The sequence below is a fragment of the Mus pahari genome, chromosome X (assembly GCF_900095145.1).
Source record: "Mus pahari chromosome X, PAHARI_EIJ_v1.1, whole genome shotgun sequence".
Classification (NCBI taxonomy): Eukaryota; Metazoa; Chordata; class Mammalia; order Rodentia; family Muridae; genus Mus; species Mus pahari.
The window spans coordinates 12,036,620-12,045,647 of NC_034613.1; the positions used below are offsets into that span (position 1 = coordinate 12,036,620).

At 40.5% G+C, this 9,028-nt stretch overlaps 1 pseudogene; it reads left to right on the plus strand.

Annotated features, from left to right (window-relative positions):
• Window positions 1-9,028, plus strand: part of LOC110313743 — a 17,183-nt pseudogene that overhangs the window by 6,734 nt on the left and 1,421 nt on the right.

A 9,028-nucleotide genomic window follows, 5' to 3' on the forward strand; every position in this document is an offset into this window, starting at 1 on the left:
ACATCTATGGTTCCTGATTTCTTTCCTAGGGTTTCTATATCCAGAATTGTCACATTTTGGGTTTTCTTTATTGCTTCTATTTCCCTTTTTAGGTCTTGGATGGTTTTATTCAATTTCATCACCTGTTTCTTTCTGTTCTCCTCTCTCTCTTTAAGGACTTCTACCTCTTTAGAAGTATTCTCCTATTTTTCTTTAAGGACTTGTACCTCTTTAGCAGCGTTCTCCTGCATTTCTTTAATAATGCCCTTCTTAATGTCCTCTACCAGCCTCATGATGTATGCTTTTAAATCCGATTCTTGCTTTTCGGGTGTGTTGGGTATTCAGGACTTACTGAGGTGGAAGTTCTGATGATGGTGAGTGGTCTTGGTTTCTATTAGTAAGATTCCTATGTTTGCCTTTCGCCATCTGGTGGTCTCTGAAGTTAGTTGTTATAGTTGTCTCTGGTTGGTGCTTGTTCCTCCTGTGATTCTGTTAGCCTCTGTCAGCAGTCCTGTGAGTTCAGCTCTCTCCTGAGTCTCAGTGGTCAGATTACTCTCTGCAGGCAAGCTCTCCTCTAGCAGGGTAGGTACACAGAAGCCTGGTGTTCAGATCTGCATCCTGGCTGAAGATGTAAGCCCTAAACAGGGCCTGTCCCAGAAGATGTGTTGCCTCTGCAGTTTATTCACTCACCTGCACAGACTAGCCACCCTGAGGGACCCTGGACACAATATGACTCTCTCACCTGCTCTGGCAGACAGAGCCCTCACAGGTGGCCGCCTTTCCTCTGGCAAGGAAGGTGCCCACATTTCTGGAGCCTGAAACAGGTTCTGTCCCAGAAGCTAGGTTGCTTCTGTCTGTCCCAAAGCTGTGTAGCTTCTGCAGTCCACACTCTTACCAGTGCAGACTGGAGCCTAGGCGAACTGGAGCAAAGATGGCTCCCCAACCAGCTCAGTCAGTGAGAGCCCTCCTGGGCAGACACCTCTCCTCTGGTGGGGAAGCTGCTTGTATGTCTAGAGACAGAAATGGGATCTTTCCCAGAAGCTGTGTTGCTTCTGCAGTCTGCCCTCTCCAGGCAACTCATGGGAGCAAAGATGGCAAAGATGGCTCTCCTACCAGCTCAGGCCTTGAGACTCCTCCTGAGTGGACACCCCTCCTCGGGAGGGAAAAGTGCCGGATGACAGGAGCTAGAAAAGGGATCTTTCCCAGAAGCTGTGTTGCTTCTGCAGGCTGCCCTCTCCCCAGCAACACACCGGAGCAAAGATGGCAAAGATGGCTCTCTTACCAGCTCAGGCCTTGAGAACCCTCCAGGGCGGACACCTCTCCTCTCGTGGGAAAGGTGCCAGATGTCTGGAGCCAGAAACGGAGTCTGTCCCAGCAGCCAGCCACTTTTATTTTATGCCCAAAATAAGAGTATACATATTGGAGCATTGTGAAGGGTTAAATTATTAAAGCTAATACTTATCTCCAACCTGGGCTGGGGATAAATGGAATAAAGGGATAAGCTTCAGGTATACGGGTCACAGAATAGATCTACCCGTTGGGTCTGGTCACCCCATAGTCACTTATTTTCTGCATTTTGGTCAGTTGTAGATTTTTTTTAATAATCCCCATCTGCTGCACAAAAAGCTGCTTTATTGAGGAGAGGGGTGAGAACTATGCTTACCTGTGGATATAAAGATAAGTATTTAGGAATAGTAAGAATTTATACTGATTTAGGAAAATGGCAGCAATAGGATCTCCTCTAAGATCTATGACCACAACAGCAATAGGCAGTAGGCTAGGTTTACAATACCAGGCATTAATTCCCTCCTTGTGAGCAGGCCTTAGTTAGATAACTGTTGGTTAGCTTCAAACTATTAGTATCACTATTGCAGTTAGAGATCAAGGAACATCTTGAAAGAGAAGGTAGAAAGATTGTGAAAGTCAGAGAACCAACACACCTGCTGCTAGGTAGTGTCTTCTAGACATGACTGGGTTGTTGCACCTTTGGACTCTCAATGGTATGGTTACCTAAACAAGACCTGCTTCATGACAACACTAGCTCACATGTGATAAGGGAAAGTTTACAAGTGCCCATCCCTAAATAAAGAATAAAAGGTAATTGATGACTGCTGGAGAGGAAAGCTCAGTCTTCAGGGACTCTCCCATGAAAAATTACCCAACCCCAAGTTATAAACACTAAACATATGTACATAAGGGCAGCATTATAGACTCACAAGAATGTGTGAGTGAGTATGTGAGTGTAAGTATGTGTATGTCTGTGTCTGTGTCTGTGTCTGTGTCTGTGTCTGTGTCTGTGTCTGTGTCTGTGTCTGTGTCTGTGTCTGTGTCTGTGTGTAACAACGAAAATAAAGAAGAGGTAAGAAATTGAAAGAGTATGGGAAGAACACAGGAGTAATTGGAGGGGAACAAGAATGTATAAAATTTATGTAAATTTCATACATGAAATTCTCAAAAAAAAAATAAAATAAAAAAGAACAGAGGAATGAAAGCAAGTGTTCAAAGAAAAAATTCACCAGAATGCTGTTGAAAGAAAACTACTAATATATGACCATAAAGCAGAAAATACATTCTTAGACAAATTAATAGGAAATAAATCAGAAATTTCAACTTTATTTAGAATGCATTTCTGCTTTTTGCTTTTTTTTCTTTTAAAAGCTAGAAGTATATTGCTCTCAGAAATACTGCTGCCCCACAAAAGCTTGCCAAGTATAGTTAAAAACTGGGTGCATATCTAATTTTGATGATAAAGAGTTTTCAATCTGGGTGTGATGATATACAACTTTAATCCCAGCATAGGGAAAGCTGGTGGATTTCTGAGAATTTGAAGCCAACCTGGTCCATAAAATGAGTTCCAGGACAACAAAAGAGATATTGTGATGGCTATTCTTGGTTGTCAACTTGACTATATCTGGAATGAACTAAAACCCAGAAATGGTGTTTCTGCTTGGTTTGCAGTAGGTGAATTCTCTTCTAGTCCGAACCTTTGAGGTAGGAAGGCACAAACCTTTAATTCTGATCCTGAGGTGGGAAAACACACCTTTAATAGGGGCCACACCTTCTGCTGGAAGCCTATATATGGACATGGAAGAAGGAAGGTTTTGTTCTTTGCCTGCTTGCTCTCACCTTGCTAGCATATCCATTCTTTTATTGGAATTGGGCCCTAATTTTTTTCTTTTTTCCTTTTTTTTCTTTTTTTAATTGGATATTCTCTTTATTTACATTTCAAATGTTTTCCCCTTTCCAGGTCTCCCCTTTGGAACCCCCCCTATTCCATCCTCCCTCCCCTGTCTCTATGAGGGTGCTTCCCCACCCACCTATGTCTTCTCACCCTGGCATTCCCCTACACTGGGGGCATCAAACACCCTCAGGTACAAGGGCCTCTCCTCCCACTGATGTTCAAAAAGGCCATCCTCTGCTACATATGCAGCCGGAGCCATGGGTCCCTCCATGTGTACTATTTGGTTGGTGGTTTAGTCCCTGGGAGCTCTGGGGGGGTCTGAGCTGTTGACACTGTTGCCCCCTCCATGGGGCTACAAGTGCCCTCAGTGGAGCCTTTTTTTTGGATTCCAACATATACAGAAGATCAGCTGAGACAATCAGCCTTGTGCAACTGAGTAATTAGACTACTAGTAGTAGACTTTTCACAACTAGTCATTGTTGAGTTAGTTGGACTGCAGTCTGTAAGTCACTCCAGTAAATTCACTTTATAACTATATATCTATATCATAGAGATTCATTTCATAAGTTTTGTGACTTTAGAAAACTCTAATTCAGACACCCTGTCTCAAAAATGTTTTCAATAGAAATAAAAATTAGTAGCATAGTTACAATATAGAATTTAGCTGAATACAAACCTGTGTGCACTTTTGTCTCATAAAATCATCCATAGCATAGAAACTTTATACTAATATACTAAGTGAATGACTCAACATATGAATGTGTGCCTGCATTGTTTAAAAAGAATGCTCATGTGTTCTTGAAACTTGTTTCCTAGTTTTATCTTGGCAAGGAGCTGGTGTGACAGAATTAAATCTGTAAAGCTCCCAGACTCCAAGAGGCCATTCCTTTAAAGAAAAGAGTAGAAAGCTTTAATTTCCACCTCCCCTAATTCTTCAGTAAAAGTCTTCTTACAGTATAATTTACATATCATAAATTTCATCCAGTTTTTTTTCTGCACAAGTTAATGATAGCATTTTTACAGAGTGGAGCAACTATCATCACAATCTAAATTTCTAATGTCATCATCAGCCAATAGTCTATTTGCAGTCCCCTCCCATTCCTATAGCCAGCTGTACACAACCAATAATCTTTATTTGTTTCTATTAGATTTGTTTTTCTAACATATTATCTAAATGAAATCATAAAGTATGGGGTCCTTTGTGACTATTCTGCACAATGTGCAGAATGATCTTTAGGTTTCAAATGAGTGAGTTTTATGTAGATAGCAAGAGTAAAAGAATAAGTACCATGTAGCAGATAGAGATAAGCAGTCAAACACTGTCATATCAAATGTTTACAGTATGATAACTAGAGTTCACTGATTAAGAGATATAAAACAAAAGCAACATCATCAAACTAGGGCTTATAATATCCCTTCAGAAATCAACTGGTGAAGAAATATCCATGCTGGAATTCTCAGTTAAGAGACTCCATGAATAAGCTGCCAGCTTCCTCTTTCCACTGCAAGTATTTTTATGCCATGGGATAAACAATAGTAATCTGTGTTGGAGATAGTTTACTTTCCAATGATCTCAAGAACACAGTGTTTTACCCTCAGCTGCTTGCTTTTTTACTTTCTTCTTGTAGCATGGTTAAGAGGCCAGTCTATCCCCCAGAAAGTGGCCATGAAAGACACTATGAGACAAATATACTTGGATCTGGTGGCCAGGATGAGGGGGTTGGGCTGTCTCTGCTATTGCTACTGATTCCAGAAACAGCTTCTCAGTAAGTTTAAATTGTCCATGACAATTTACCAATATAATTTATACTATTAGATTTGTTCCTTATTTTACCAGCTTTGTTACAAGCATACAAAATTTTAATCCATTGTTTCTAAAGTTTTGTCTCTGGCAGGGAATGACTCTAGAAACAAAACAAAGAAAGGAATTGGGAAGGCTTATTACAGGATGAAAGAATACACTCAAAAGTGGGGTGGAATCTCAAGAGGATTTGAACTTTTCTATTAGATATTTTCTTTATTTGCATTTCAAATATATCCCCCTTCCTGATTTCCCCTCTGAAAACGCCCTCCAACTATACCCTATCCTCTCCCCCTGCTCACCAACCCACACAGTCCCATTTCCTGGCCCTGGCATTCCCCTACACTGGGGCATAGAGCCTTCACAGGACCAAGGGCCTTTCCTCCCATTGATGACCAACTAGGCCATCCTCTGCTACATATGCAGCTGGAGTCATAAGTCCCACCATGTGTACTCTTTGGTTGGTGGTTTAGTTCCTGGGAGCTCTGGGGTACAGGTTAGTTCATATTATTGTTCCTCTAATGGGGCTGCAAACCCCTTCAGCTCCTTGGGTACTTTCTCTAGCTCATTCATTGAGGACCCTGTGCTCAGTCCAATTGATGGCTGTGAGCATGCACTTCTGTGTTTGTCAGGCACTAGCCGAGCCCCTCAGAAGACAGCTGTATCAGGCTCCTGACAGCAAGCACTTGTTGGCTTTATGGACATTATCCACAATAATATCTGAGTTTTGTGACTGCATATGGGATGTATCCACAGGTGGGGCACTCTTTGGATGGCCATTCCTTCAATCTCTGCTTGACACTTTGTTTCTGTAACTCCTTTTCATGGGTATTTTGTTCCCCCTTCTTAGAAGGACCGAAGAATCCATAATTTTGTCTTCCTTCTTCTTGAGTTTCATGTAATTTGTGGGTTGTGTCTTGGGTATTGGGAGATTCTGGGCTTATCAGTGAGTACATGCCATGTGTGTTCTTTTGTGATCGAGTTACCTCACTTAGGATGATATCCTCCAGATCCATCAATTTGCACAAGAATTTCATAAATTCATTGTTTTTAATAGCTGAGTAGTGCTCCATTGTGTAAATGTACCACANTTTCTGTATCCATTCCGCTGTTGAGGGACATCTGGGTTCTTTCCAGCTTCTGGCTGTTATAAATAAGGCTGCTATAAACATAGTGGAGCATGTGTCCTTATTACCAGTTGGAACATCTTCTGGGTATATGCCCAGGAGTGGTATTTCTGGGTCCTCAGGTAGTACTATGTCCAATTTTCTATGGAACTGACAAACTGATTTCCAGAGTGGTTGTACCAGCTTGCAATCCCACCAGCAATGGAGGAGTGTTCCTCTTTCTCCACAACTTCGCCAGCATCTGCTGTCCCCTGAATTTTTGATCTTAGCCATTCTGACTGGTGTGAGGTGAAATCTTAGTGTTGTTTTGATTTGCGTTTCCCTGATGACTAAGGATGTTGAACATTTCTTTAGGTGCTTCTCAGCCACTTGGTATTCCTCAGTTGAGAATTCTTTGTTAAGCTCTTTACCCATTTTTAATAGGGTTATTTGGTTTGGAAATTGAGTCTATTGATACTGAGATATATCAATGACCAATGATTGTTAATTCCTGTTATTTTGGTGGTGGTGGTGGTAGTGGTGGTGGTATGTATGTGTTTCCCTTTTAGTTTTGCTGGTGTGAGAATGCTTATTTCCTATGATTTCATAGTATAGTGACCCTACTTAGGTTGGAATGTTTTTCTATTATATTCTGTAGGCCTATATTTTTAGATAGATATTGTTTCAAATTTATTTTATCATGGAATATCTTGCTTTCTTCATTTTTGGTAATTGAAAGTCTTGCTGGGTATAGTAGTCTGGACTCATATCTGTTGTTTCTTAGAGTCTGCAAGACATATGTCCAGGCCCTTCTGGTTTTTACAGTTTCTTTTTTTTTAAGTTTTTTTTTTATTTTTATTTTTAATTTTCTTTATTTACATTTCAAATGCTATCCCGAAAGTTCCCTATACCCCACCCCCGCCCCAGCTCCCCTGCCCACCCATTCCCACTACTTGGCTCTGGCATTCCCCTGTGTTGGGTCATATAAAGTTTACAAGACCAAGGGGCCTGTTTTTTAGAGTTTCTGTAGAGAAGTCAGCTGTAATTCTGATAAGTCTGCCTTTATATGTTACTTGGTCTTTTCCCCTTGCAGCTTTTAATATTCTTTCTTTGTTCTGTACATTTAGTATTTTGAGCATAATGTGGTGGTGGGACTCTCTTTTTGTCAAAACTATTTGGTGTTTCGTTTGCTTTTTGTACCTCTATAGGCATCTTCTTTAGATTAAAATTTTTTCTTTTATGATTTTGTTGAAAATATTTTCTGGACCTTTGAACTAGGGTTCTTCTCCTTTTCCTGCTATTATTCATAGGTTTGGTCTTTTCATGGTATCCTAGATTTCCTGGGTGTTTTGTGCCAAGAATTTCTTAGATTTGACATTTTCTTTGACCAATGGATGTACTTTTTCTATCATATCTTCAATACCTGAAATATTCTCTTCCATCTCTCATATTCTATTGATTAAGCCTATTTCTGTAGTTCCTGTTTGATCACCTAGATTTTTCATTTCCATAATTCCCTTTTTACTTGCACTAATTACTTAGAATTTCCATTTCAAGTCTTGAACAGTTTTACTTATTTCCTTCAACTGTTTATGTTTTTATTGGCTTTCTTTAAGGAATTTTGTTCACCTCCATTAATTTTGTTTTTCCTTTCCTGGGTTTATTTAAGTTATTTCTTCATTTCTTCTTTAAAGTTCTCTATGATCTTCATAAACTAAATTTTAAAGTCATTTACTTTTGTTTCAGTTGTGTTTGAATATTTGGGTATTGACGAAGTAGGATAGCTGGGCTTTGGTTTTGGCATATTGCCTTGGCTGTTGTTAATTGTTTCTTTACACTGGCAACTAGGCATCTGGGTTTGGGGAGATTATAGGACTAGGTGCAGATTTCTGAGTTTGTCTTTTTGGGTGGGTGTTTTTTCCCTTAGCTTCTGTTTCCTCTCTGGTCTTCTGGCTGGTGTGGCTTCTGGTCAAGCAGGTCATTTCTGCCTTAGTTTGGGGCTGGTCACAATTACAAGGAGGGATGAGGAGATTGGGAAGAGTGTGAGAGACACAAAGGGAGTGGGGGAGGTCCAAGAATAGGTGGCCTACCTGGATTTCTTGGAGGTGGAGTAGCCTCTGCTACATCAGTGGGTCTTTCACAGAGTTGGGGGCTAGGACACGGCAAGAAGGAGTGATGGAATGGGGGTAGGGTACCAGCTAGAGACTGAGGGAGGTCTTCAATTAAGGTGGCTTCCCCGGAGTTTTGGAGGCTGGAGGTTTTTCTTATACATTTAGATCTATTATCCATTTTGAGGTGTTTTTATTGTTTGTGTGATGGTTTGAATATGCTTGACCCATTGGAACTGCTACTATTAGGAGGTGTGTCCCTTTTGTAGTAGGTGTGGCCTTGTTGGAGGAAGTGCATCACTATGGAAGAGGACATTGAGGACCTATGCTCACGCTCCACCCAGTGTGGAAGAGACCCTCCTCTGGACTGCCTGAGGAAGACAGTCTCCTCCTGGCTACCTTCACGTCAAGATATCGAACACTTGGCTCTTGCAGTACCATGTCTGCCTGCATACTGCCATGCTTCCTACCATGAAGATAATGGACTAAACCTCTGAAACTAAAAACTAGTCTCTGAAATATTTTCATTCATAAAAGTTGCCTTGGTCATGGTGTCTCTTCACAGCAATACAACCCTAACCAAGACAGTTTGGGTTTTGTCTGTTTGTTTTGATGGCTTTAGGTAAATTTAATTGCTATTTTACATCATTTTCATTCATCTATATCACTGTTCTACCACCATGATTTGAAAAGATTATTCTTATCTATATTGGAATATATTGCTACTCCTTTTGAAAATTAGTTAACCATTAATATAAAGGCTTACCTCTACTCATGAATGCCAAGTATATTGTTGGTCTATCTGCCTGCCTTTTGCCAATACCACATTATCTTGATTATTCTAGTTTTTAGT